We start from the raw sequence: 12,704 nt of genomic DNA, 5'->3' as shown, positions 1-12,704 counted from the left end.
TGGGGTCTTGGAAAAGACAGATTACCACAAGAAAAGTTTTATTATGTATGCATATGAAGGCCTTCATAAAAAAGAAGTGAAGACCTAAAGAAGTGGTTAGACCCGGGGGTTATATACCATTTTAACAAAGAGCAGTAAAATTTGGAGAACAAAGGACAAGGGGTTTGGGCTTCTAGGTGTGTTGAATGCAGGAAGGGAAATAAATTGGGCAAACCAATGGAAGATAGGGGTTATTTTCACAAGGTTCATTAGGCAGACTCAATCTCATGTAGCCTCTGAGTTGATAAGCGTGTCTTTGGTGATGAAGAGTGGTTCTCCACTTCCTGGTATGGGATTGGGAGAGGGGGACAGCTTCACAAAGGGAAATTTATGCCTTGCCTTTAAGCAGAAAGGGAGGGTGGAGAACTTTTCCTGCATCTGGTATTTTTCAGTTGCCTTCAGCCAAAAAGAATCCTTATGCTGAAGTGGCGTATTTTGCAGTAATAAGCCATAATCCCCTTCTAGGATACTGATTTCAGGCCAAAGATGAGGGCTAGTGTAGAAAGAGCACTTGCAGGAGCCTGACTCAAGTTTGGTCAAGGAGTGAGTCATTGTCAGCACTTAGAAGGCCTTCCAGGGTTTGGATTGTATAGTAACAATCAGGATAATCCTTTTACCCCTGTGACATTATTTTCCTTTAAGGGGGGCAGTCAGACATTCAGAAACACGTTTTTGGTATTACCAAGAGAAAATGCCTTCTTACCTAGCCACAATCAGAACAATATTTTGAAAGGAGTGGTTTATTTTATTTTTTACAGTTTTACTTATTTGAGGGAGTGAGCACATGAGTGCACTAAAGCAAGAGTGGGGGTGGGGGGTCAGAGGGACAAGCAGACTTCCTGCTGAGCAGGGATCCTATCTTTGGGCTGGATCTCAGGCTTCTAGGATCAGGACCTGAACCGAAGGCAGATGCTTAACCAACTGAGCCACCCAGGTGCCCCAGGAATGGTTTATTTTAAATAGTTATTATTTTCTAGGTATCTAAATTTGACCACTACATAAATAGCCCTTCCAAAAGATACCCAGTTATGTAATCAGCTTTCTGCTAAATGAGAAAATTTCACAGATGGGAGAATCTGTGAAATACGAGCTTTCTCGTGGCAGCAATAGGATACTGATCCAGACTGTGTGCTGGGATGCAAAGGGCCCCCCTCTGCAGGGACCTCGGTTTTGTTCTTGCATTCATTTAAGCAGGATTCGATCTGCAGAGGGTTTCTTTAAATGGGGACTCAACTAGAGTGTGGAAAGTGCTAAGGAAAAATATGTCCATCTGGATTCATAGAGACAAAAAGGGGCTTTGAACTCAGCATGCCCTGCTTGTAGTCACAGGGACTGTGGCTCTAGAATATGCTCTGTTCAGTTGGAATAGGTTCAACTTGTTGGAAAGACAACCTGATGTGTAGAGAACTGAAATCCCAGGGGACGTGGCTCTTTGGGGAGATGATGACCACTTAATGGGTTTCATTGTCTGGTAATTAGAATGTGTCTTGGAAGAGGCCTGGTGCTTACTCTTAGGGACTCTTGTAAGATTTCTATAGGGTACCAACTCAGCTATTGCTCCAGTTCCTTTTTCCTTTCATGCATGCAAGGAATAATGGCCTGGCTTCTGTCTCTAAAGCACAAAATCCTTTTTGCTCAATAGCACTAATTATTCTCCTCTGGCCATAGCGTAAACTTCATGCCTTTGAGTTTTCTCAAGAGGGTCGCTTTCAAACTGGGGAATTTGTACCCCCAGGGAGAGGTGTGGTCTTTCCAAGGGTCACACAGGCCTTAAGAGGTCTTAAGGGGATCACTTAATAAATCCTAAACTTCCATATTTTTAAAAAGATTTATTTATTTTTATGAGAGAGAGAGAGAGAGAAGACGCAGGGGCAGAAGGGGCAGAGGGAGAGAATCTTTAAGCAGACTCTCTACTGAGTGCAGAGCCCATCTCTGGGCTTGATCCCAGGTCCCTGAGATCATGACCTGAGCCAAAATGAAGAGTCAGATGCTCAGCTGACTGAGCCACCCAAGCACCCCCCCAAAGTCCATATTTACTCTTTTCTACATTTTCTGTGCATTTGGGATCACGTTCAATTTCCACACTCTCCTTTTATTCCACAATCTCCGTTCTTCTATATTACAAAAGAGAGGCATACTTCTCATTCAGTCAGAATCCTGTTACGAATCTTTTCCATGGGTGTTAACCTTCCTGGTTAATATTAAGTCCAAATGTTGGAGTCAAGTTCTCGTAAAGCAAAAATAAACTTCTCTCGTTTTCATTGAGTTACATCTTTTCAATAAATAACTGCTTTTTTAGGTTTGATAATTTTCAGATGCATGTAATATAGTCTATTTTGATCAAACACATATTACTCATAAAAAATGTCTTCTGGATCAAAGTCTAAATATAATGAACACTTAAGCCTTAAGGTCATGGGTAATTTTAAATATTAAAGTTTTAGTTTATATACACATTGTTATTGCAGAGAGGGATGTTAGGGTAATCAATGAGCCTTAAAAGCATCAAAATGTATCTCAATAGGATTAAATTAAGAAGAAGTAATTTGGAAATAAGAGTTCAAGAGAGAATAAGCAGTAATTTAATATTTCAGGGGCACCTGGGTGGCTCAGTGGGTTAAAGCCTCTGCCATCAGCTGAGGTCATGATCCCAGAGTCCTGGGATCGAGCCCCACGTCGGGCTCTCTGCGTGGCAGGGAGCCTGCTTCCCTTCCTCTCTCTGTGCCTGCCTCTCTGCCTCCTTGTGATCTCTGTCTGTCAAATAAATAAATAATAAAAATTTAAAAAAATAATATTTCTGACGGGAAGAGCTTGTTCATTTATTTTTTAAATTGAAGATCATGGTTCAAATTGCTTGGTATTTATAGTCCTTTGAATACATGGAAAAGAGTGATAGTGCTAGTTTTAATTTAATGTCACAATATTTACAATATGTTGAAAATTATATCTTTGGCAAATATTTAAACTTCTGATGGAAAAGTTTAAATGTCAACTGAAAACGTACCCAGAGAGACACATATTATTTTTCTTAAATAAACTTTTTATTCTGAAATACTTTCAGATTTACAGAAAAGATGCAAAGATAGCACAGTTTCTTTTTGCCCTTCACCTAGTTTCTGCAAATGTTAACATTTACGTAACCATGATACATTTGTCACAACTAAAAATTTAACATTAACAGAAATAATGACTAAATTCTATACTTCATTCAGATTATCTTAGTCTTTTTCTTGTCTTCCTTTTCTTTCTTCTCCTTCTCTTTCTTCCTCTTCTGCTTTTTCCTCTTCCTCTTCTTTCTTGTTAGAGAGAGAAAGCATGCATGTGCCCCTTGAGCAGGTGGTGGGGTGGGGGAAGTGGGGTGGGGCAGAGGGAGAGGGAGAGAGAGAATCTCATGTGGGCTCCATGCCCAACACAGAACCTGATGTGGGTCTCAGTCATGTGACCCTGAGATCATGACCTAAGCTGAAATCAAGAGTCGGGTGTTTAAGTGACTGAGCCACCCAGGCTCCCCTCTTTCTTTTTCTTTTTAAAGATCTAATGTGTTGGGGTGCCTGGGTGGCTCAGTGGGTTAACCGTCTGCCGTTGGCTCAGGTCATGATCCCAGGGGCCTGAGATTGAGCCCCATATGGGCTCCCAGCTCAGTGGGGAGCCTGTTCCTCCCTCTCCCTCTGTCATTTCCCCCTCTTGTGCTCTCTGTCTCTCTTTATCTCTCTGTCAAATAAATAAATAAAATCTTTTAAAAAAAAGTTCTAATGTCTTTTTTTCCTTTCCAGGATCCCATCTATGTTACTGTGTTACATTTAGTCAGTGTATCTACTTAATCTACTCTGATCTATGGTAAGTCCTTCGTCATTTTTTACGTTTTGTTTTTTTTGCTTTAATGGTCTTGATAAATTTGAAGAGTATCAGTCAGGTATTTTATACAATGTCCATTAATTTGGGTGTTTCTTACGATTAGATTGGGGTTATGGGTTTTGGAGAAGAAGACCACAGAAGTAAAGTACCCTTCTGTGAACATCATATCAAGGGTACAGGGAATCAACATAACTTATTGCTGGTAATGTTATCTTCAGTCATGCAGACAAAGTAGTGCTTGCCAAGTTTGTCCACCATGATGTTACTGTGTTCCATTTCTGAATACATATTTGTTAGAAGGAAGTCACTGAGTCCAGTCTATACTCAAGGATGGGTCCACTTCGTGGGGGTGAGACCATCTCCAAGTGTTCCGTGAGGAAGATCTGACTTTCTGCCTCATATTTATTCAATCATTTATTTTTATATTTTGGACTCATGTATATTGAGAGGCTTAATGCACAAATAGACAATGGCCAGACTTTATATATGAATAAAAAATAAACAAACTCCAACCCACAACCTATAGCAATGATTCTGGGAGACTAACCCATTATGTATAATAACTAGCCCAGAAAGCCAGCCTCCTGTCTATAAGTCAGGCTTGTAGGAAGTCAGATTGTTATTTCCCACAAGAATTCAGGAAGCTAAATAACAACATCTTCAACAATCAGCCCCAAATGGCCAGAACTTGATTAATAACTGAGAGCTTCCCTATTTTGTGTCCCTACTTCTAACTTAGAACCAACCAGAGAAATCCAAACATGAATTTCTAGCCAGTCACAAAAGATGACCCACTTCTTGTTAGCCCACCTCCAATCAGAATACACCTGAAGCCTTCCTCTTTTTCCATATAAAGCTTTCCTACCTCTCTGCCTGCTTTTGAGTATATGCCCAAACACTAGTGCACAAACCCAAGTCCAAGCGACTTTGGCCTCCCTTGGTACAGGCAAGCTCTGAATCAGCTGCCTTTGATTGTTCTTAGTTGGTTGATTTCCATTTATTTCCACAATATTTATTTTATAATTGGGTTTGAATACAGTATTATTTTATTGGTTTTATTGGTCGAACTGTTGGTCGAGCTTTGGCCTTTGGGAACTCTTTCAGCTTGGCTCTTGTTGCCCGGAAACACACCCCATCCTTTCGTTCCTTTGAGAACTTCCTTTCTTTCTATCAATACAAAATGCTTTCGGCTCAGCCTGTCTATTTCCTGCCCCAGTCCCAGGATATTTCTGTAAGGAGTCCTGGTTTCTTTTATTAAGGAATAGTATTTAAAAAAATCAAAATCCAGGCATTTACCAACTGTGCCTCATTGCTATGGGGTTATCACTACTTCTAGGCCCTCCCAGGAGAATGAACTAGCAAATATATGTATGTATATTAACCAGTGTATTCACACATAAAATTATTTCTCTGTCCACTTGTGTGTGTGTGTGTGTGTGTATATGTGTGTATATATATATATATATATGAATTCATACTCATGTCTCGAACTCTACCACAGTACCAAAGGATTTGTTCTAGTCTTTTCTTAGCTTATTTTTAACTTTTTTCTCTATTTGGTGAGTAATATGACTCCATTGTCTATAATTTATTGACTTCTATAATTCAGTCATAGTATATACATAAAAATCTCATTCTTCTTAACCCATACCTTTGAGAAACAAATTTACCTGCAAGATCACACTGTATATGTACAGTCTTTTTATCTTTAGCCTTGGGTTTTTCCAGTTGAAACACTATTTTCTAATGTTACTCAGGTCTTCTTTTCCCTACGCTTTTCACTGAGATGGTATAATAAATGTATGGTACAGGTAGAATAATTTGTCATAATCTGAATTCCATCTGGACTTCCATTAGTATTCTGGTTGATTTCTTTAATTTGCATACTTAAAAATTCAGTCTTGGTGATATACTTAGGGTTTTGACACATGAACAGAGTCACATATATCCACCAGCCTAGTAGTACCATACAGAATGGTTTCATCACACTGAAAATTCTGTGCACCTCCTTTGTAGTCAAATATTCCCCGTTTTCTTGCGACTGTTGTTCTGTTTTTCATTTTTTAAAGCATTACTTATTTTACAGAGAGAGCGTGAGTGGGGTGGGGGAGAACAGAGGGAGAGGGAAACAATCAGACTCCCCGCTGAGCATGGAGTCCAGCGCAGGGCTCGATCTCAAGACCCTGAGATGATGATCTGAACCAAAACCAAGAGTTGGGACACTTAACCAACTGAGCTACCCAGGCGCCCCAATCTGTTTTTCATTTATATAGTTTTACTTTCTCCAGAATGTCCTATAAATATAATTATACAGTATGTATTCTTTTGGGTCTGGGTTCTTTCACTTAACAGATTGTATTTATGACATCCGTGTCATTGTGTGAGTCAATTCCTTCCTTTTCATCAATGATTAGTATTCCATTGTATGGATGGATGTACTGCAGTTTGCCTGTCCATTGTCTTAAGTAGCTTGCAGGTTTTAGAGATTATGGAAGCTTCTGTATATGTTATATGTGGGGTTTTGTTTGAACATAAATTTTGAATTCATTTGGCAATATCTAGGAGTGCAGTTGCAGGATCATACTGCAGATCTGTGTATGACTTTATACGCAAGTGATAATCTGTCTTCCAAAGTGATTGTACTATTTGATTTCCCACCAGCAATGAATATGAGGGCTTGTTGCTTTTCATCTTTGCCAGCACTTTCATGGTCAGGTTTTTCTAGCCATTCTAATAGTTGTAAAGTAATGTCATTATTTTAATGGTCATTTCTGTAATAACAAATGACAAATAGGTTTACTTGTCATACTTAAATCTTCTTTGATGAAGTATCTTTTCAAATCGTTGTTTTCATTTAATGAGGTGGTTTGTTTTCTTATGGTTAAATTTTAAGAATTCTTTTTGTGTCTGGGAGCGGTCCTTTATCAGATAGATGATTTCCAAGTATTTTCTCCCAATCTGTATCTTGCTTCATTTTCTAATTTTCTTGATGGTGTCTTTCAAAAAGTACAATTTTAATTAGTTGAAGTCTCATTTATTAATTTTTTTTTCATACATAGTGGCTTTTGGTCTTGTATCTAAGAATTTATTGGTAAACCCAAGGTCACACAGGTTTTCTGTTTTCTTCTAGAAATTTTATAGTTTTACATTTAGTTCTGTGGTCCATTTTGATGAAAATTTGGCATATAGTGTGAGGTATGTGTTGTGGTTTGTATTTTCGGATATGGACATCCAGTTGTTCCAGCACCATTTGTTGAAAAGTCTATACTTTCTTGATTGAATTGCTTTTGAATCTTGGTCAAATACTATATTTATGTGGGCTTATTTCTGGGGTGTTCCACTGATCTCTGTGTTTATCTTTTTTTGCCAGTACCACACTTTCAAGATTACTGTAACTTTATAGTAAGTCTTAAAATCTGGTAATGGAAAAAAAATAAATCTGGTAATGGGTGTCCTCTCACTTTGTTATTTTTCAGTTTTGGGGGGACTATTCTAGTTCCTTTTTCTTTTCATATAAATGTTAGAATCACCTTTTTGGTGTCTAAAAAATGCTTTCTGTATTTTGATGAAGATTGTGTTGGATTTATAGATCAAATTAGGGAGAATTGATATCTTTACAATATTGGGTTTTCCAATTCATGATCTGTGTATTTCTCCATTTATTTAGATTTTCTTTGATTCGTCTCAGTTTTTTTTAGTTTTCAACATACAGATCCTGTAGAATATATTTTGCTAGGTTTATACCTGTATTAGTCAGTGTTTAACCATGAAACAGGATTAGCAGGAGGGATCCATCTATTTATCTACTGAGATTTATTATAGTGTAATGGCTCTTATGGTTGTGAGGGCTGCTCAGGAAGAGAAGATCACCAGCAGTATGAAATTCCACATACATGTGTGGAAACTGTTGTTCACAAGTAGAATTTCTTTCTTCTCCTTCCTCCTCTTCCTCTGTCTCTCTCTGAAGCCTTAGCCTGGCTCATAATGCTTTTTCTACCAATTAAATCAGTGCCATCCAGATTATCCCAGATAATCTCCCTTACCTAAAATCAACTGACTATGGACTTTAAACCTTTAAAATGGTTTCATAGCAACAAATAGATGGAATCTCTGGGAACTGTAGCCTAAGCAGGTTGACACATCGGAAAGTCTATTACAGTCCTTAAGCATTTCATTTTAAAATATTACAAATGGTGTGTAATTTTAATTCCAACATTTTTTTATGATGAAAAAAAACTGTATTTAGATTTAGCCAGTTGGACTCAGTTTTGATGATCCCAGTTTTGTTGGCAACATCCAAAGCATCATAGTCAGGGGCCAGTCAAACATATGCCTTGTTCTCTTCATCAGGCCTGATCAAGGTGTTGACCTTGGCTACATCAATGTTATAGGGCTTCTTCACAGCCTGTTTGATCTGCTGCTAGTTGGCCTTGACATACACAGTGAACACAAGTGTGTTGTTGTCTTCTATTTTCTTCACGGCTGACTCAGTAGTCGGGGGAACTTGATGATGGCATAGTGATCAAGCTCTTTTCTCCTGGGGTCGCTTTTTCAAGGGTATTTGGGATACCTTTGGAGATGCAGAGTCTTGGGTCATCAGAAGGTAGGTGATGTGCGGATCTTCTTCTTTTTTTTTTTTTTTTTTTTGTGACTGTGGACGCCTTTCAGCACCTCTTTCTTGTCCTTCAAAGCCTTTGCTTTGGCTTTTGGGAGGGGCGGGGGCTTTCTTCTTACCTTTTGGCACCATCTTCGTAAAAGGGGTAATTCCAACATTTTATTTGTGGATGTATATGGAACCTGGATCCTGCAACCTTGTTAAATTCACTGAGTTATAGGAGGGTTTGTCGTGTAGATTCTTTAGGATTTACTGTATTGTCAATTATGCTGTCTGAAATAAAGGTAATTTTAGTGTCTCCTTTTCAATCTATATGCCTTTTGTTTTCCTTTTCTGTCTTTTTGCATCAACTAGGACTTCTAGTATTCTGTTGAATATGAGTAGTGAGAGAGAACGTGCTTGCCTTGTTTCTGATTTTAAGGGGATTGCATTTAGTCTTTCAATATAAAGTACAAAGTTGGGTGTAGTTTTTTTGTTTGGTTGTTTTGTTTTGTTGTAGATTCAGTATTAGATTAAGGATGTTCCTTGTTTCCCCTTGTTTGCTAGAGTAGTATCATGAATTGATGTTGTATTTTACTGAATGCATTTTCTACGTGTATTTATATAATCAGATGTCTTTTCTTATTTAGCCTGTTAATGTGGTGAATTACATTGATTGAGTTTCAAATACTAAAACAGCTTTGCATTCCTATATGAACCACAATTGGTTGTGATGTATCCATTTTTATATTGCTGAGTTTGATTTGGTACCATTGTTTTTTTTTTCAGTTTTTATTTTTTTAAGTAATCTCTACACCAGTTGTGGGACTTGAGCCCATGACTTTGAGATCAAGAGTCACATGGTCCACTGACTGAGCCAGCCAGAGTCCCTGATTCGGTTTTTCTTTTTGGTGACTATTTTTACATTCATCATTCATGAAAGATATTGGTGTACATTTTCCCTTTTCTGTAATGTCTTTGTCTGGCTTGGTATTAGAGTAATGCTTGCCTATTTTAGATATCGTCTCAATTCAAAAACAGTGTCAAGTGAAAGTGTCTGAGGAGGTACTCTTGTTATTGTAAAAAATCACTTTGGCAGGCACAGGAAGAAAAACATTTTGAAGGGGCTTGGTTTATAGGTTCATCTGTAATCTAGCTTGGATTTTTTTTTTTTTTTAGGATTTTATTTATTTATTTGAGAGAGAGAGAGAGAAAGAATGCACTGGCTGGGAAAGAGGATGAGGGAGAAGCAGACTCCTTGCTAAGCGGGGAGCCTGATGTGGGGCTTGAGTCCACGACCCTGAGATCATGATTTTAGCAGAAGACGGATATTTAACTGACTGAGCCACCCAGCTCTTGGATTATTTTTTATCAACCCCAGTGATAGCAGAGACCCACAGCATCAGCCTTTATCTTCTTTGGGGCCTTGTACCATTTCTTGACACTCTTCCACCTTTGGTGTATTGTGTGTGTGTGCGTGTGCGCGCGCGCGTGTGTATGTCTAAAAGCTTGCTCCCTTAACTCTGCTCTCTCAGGCTAGTAAAGCTGCTTGTCCTGCAGAAATAGCTAGACAAATTGGAGATTTTACACACCCTGGTGTTATCTTCAGTCAATGGACTGGTATGTACAGAAGTGTGGAAGTCTGTTTCTCTTCCTTTGCATCAGACAGTTCCGAGGGATGACTCATTTTCTAAAACTCCCCTGCAGAGCCAGACTGAAGCCATCCTGTGTGACACCTTGGCTGAACTCAAGCTACTGCTTGCCTGATTTGCTTTCTCTGCCTTTATTCCACCTCTGCCTTGCTGCCTTTTCCTGGAACACGTACTTAATAAATTTCTCAAGCACTGATTCTCCTCCTAGGATTTACTTTCAGGGAACCCAGCCTAAGGTACCCATCAGTCCTGCCTTCTACATTGCTACAACAATTCCCTTCATTTTGTCATCACTCATGTTCTCCTCATGCCAACGTAATTTGACATATAGTGCTGTCTCAACCTTGAATTCTTTCCTCCCCTCAGCATGGTGACAACAAAATTCAAGGCCATTTCAAAGTTCAGATTTTCTGAAATATCTGCCTGGACATTCCTTACAGCTATTCAGCCTGTCCTTTGGACCCATAGAGCACTGCATTTTTGTTTCTTTGCTCACACATCTATTTCTTTTGCTAGACTTGAAACTTCTTCTCTCTCTCTTTTTTAAAGTTTTTTTTTATTTAACAGATAAAGAGAGAGAGAGCATGCACACAAGCAGGGGGAGTGACAGGCAGAGGGAGAGGGAGAAGCAGGCTCCCTGTTGAGCAGGGAGCCTGATTCGGGGCTCGGTCCCAGACCCTGGGATCATGACCTGAACCAAAGGCAGTCACTTAACTGACTGAGCCACCAAGGTACCCTGAAACTTCTTCTCATTTGTGGGAGACAAATTTTCTTCATTTAGTTTCCCTAGCACTATATTGGTATGTAACAAGTGCTTAATAAATATTTGCAGAAGAAATTAAATAACTAATTAAACTGACTCTTCTAAAATATCTAATCTGTGTCTAATCTACATATCTATGTATGTAATTCGCATATTATTTCATTTTATTCTCAAACCACTTGATGAACATGCCACCTGAAACCATTAACTCTTTACCTGTGAGGAAATGTGTTCAGAGTGGGGACAGCAAGATCCCTCAGAAAGTAAGTGGTGAGATCACAGCTGAAAACCAGATGAGCAAATGTAGGCTTGTCCTTTAGAGATTTCCAACATTGAGAAAGCTAAAGAAAATTTATAGAAAATTTGAATCTCAAACATTTCAGGATCCTCTGTCATCTGTCACCTCCTATTCCATTCTGTAGCTATGCTTTGAAACTCAGATTCCTGGCACCAGTTGAGTGTATAACACTGGGACAGAAAATGTAGCATTGGGGAAACCTGTATCCTGGCTGAGTGGTACCTTCTTTGGGTATGTAAACTTTATGAGGTATCTTTGCTCTTTTGTGTTCTCCTTGAAAAAACTATTAGAGCTTCCACTGTTCTAGTGAGAGCAAGTGGAATTGTGGCATTGGATTGCAACAAATCCTTAATAAGAGAAAACATTCTACATGGTGTAGACAGAAGGAACTGTAGAAAGGACATTTAATTTCCAGCACACAGGCAGGAGTTGAAGGAGGAAGCCCGTGACTTTCATTAGAGAGCCCCCAGGCCCACTTATGTGAGCTCATTGAATGTTGATCACAATCTTCTTTGGATGGGCAGTATTTATTATATGCATTACATAGATCTGGGAAACGAAGGTTCGGGAACATTAAATCATCCACCCATGTTTTGTAGCTCTGTCAGTGCAACTGGGCACAAGGGCAGGGACCACTGTATTAAGAGTGAAGAATGGCTTTACAAGTCCTCCTTCTGCCCCCTCCCACCCCATTTGTCCATCTTTGGTCAGTGATACTTAGGCTACCTGGTCAAAATGGTCGCATGGGACAGTGTGACTGAGAAGCAGGCTCCAGAATTAAACTGTGGTGAGAAACTCTGCTTTGTCATCCAGAAATACACATTTTGATGATCCTCGCTCCAGGAGAAAGCCACAAAATCTGAGTTAACGTCCAGAAGTATGAGCGTCATGGTGATTTGGATACCCAGATGTTTTCAAAGATGAAAGGGAAAAATGTGTTTGACCAAAGTAGAAAAAGATACATAGAAAAATGTTTTGTGCGAATGACTAGAAAATTGAGTAGATTCTGTGAATGAGCAAGGCCATAATTGAGACAACTAGTACTTAGGGAGCATCAGGTGACTTGACTAAAGTTACTTTGATGGAATGTCCATAAGTAGTGACTACTGATGTCCTTATTTCTCTTATGGCCATTGTCTACATCTGTGCCATTTGTGCGTTGCAAGTTGGAGACCCCTAAAAGGCTCAGTGGGGGTTGAAATCCCTACCTCTAGGATGGAGAAAAGTCTCTTTCCCTACTATATCCACCTAAGAGAGCACCTTTTTCTAATTTGTGCTGAGGCCCCGTTTCCATTTTCTTTTGGTAATAGCACCACCTTACTTTTCCTTTGAAACAGCTCTCCCCCCAACCCATGAATCATGGGGTTGGTGGGATTTTATGTGGTGCTGGTTCAGGTGCCCCCACCCTAGGGATACACTCATAGGCCAAGCTGGGTGAATCGGGCTGTCCTGGGATTTGCAGCTTGAGACCAGTGACACAAGGATGGGAGGTGTGCAGAGCTG

At 39.3% G+C, this 12,704-nt stretch overlaps 1 pseudogene across 1 annotated transcript; it reads right to left on the bottom strand.

Annotated features, from left to right (window-relative positions):
• Positions 1-264: 264 nt before the first annotated feature.
• Positions 265-8,641, bottom strand: LOC308337339 (large ribosomal subunit protein uL23-like; annotated as a pseudogene). The gene is made up of 2 exons: positions 8,132-8,641; positions 265-378 (listed from the first exon to the last, which is right to left on the bottom strand). The product of its transcript is annotated as a large ribosomal subunit protein uL23-like (transcript).
• Positions 8,642-12,704: the final 4,063 nt, after the last annotated feature.

The sequence above is a fragment of the Martes martes genome (assembly GCF_963455335.1).
Source record: "Martes martes genome assembly, chromosome: X".
Taxonomy (NCBI): domain Eukaryota; kingdom Metazoa; phylum Chordata; class Mammalia; order Carnivora; family Mustelidae; genus Martes; species Martes martes.
Note: the sequence above shows the minus strand (reverse complement) of the source record. Positions and strands in the feature narration are given on the sequence as shown.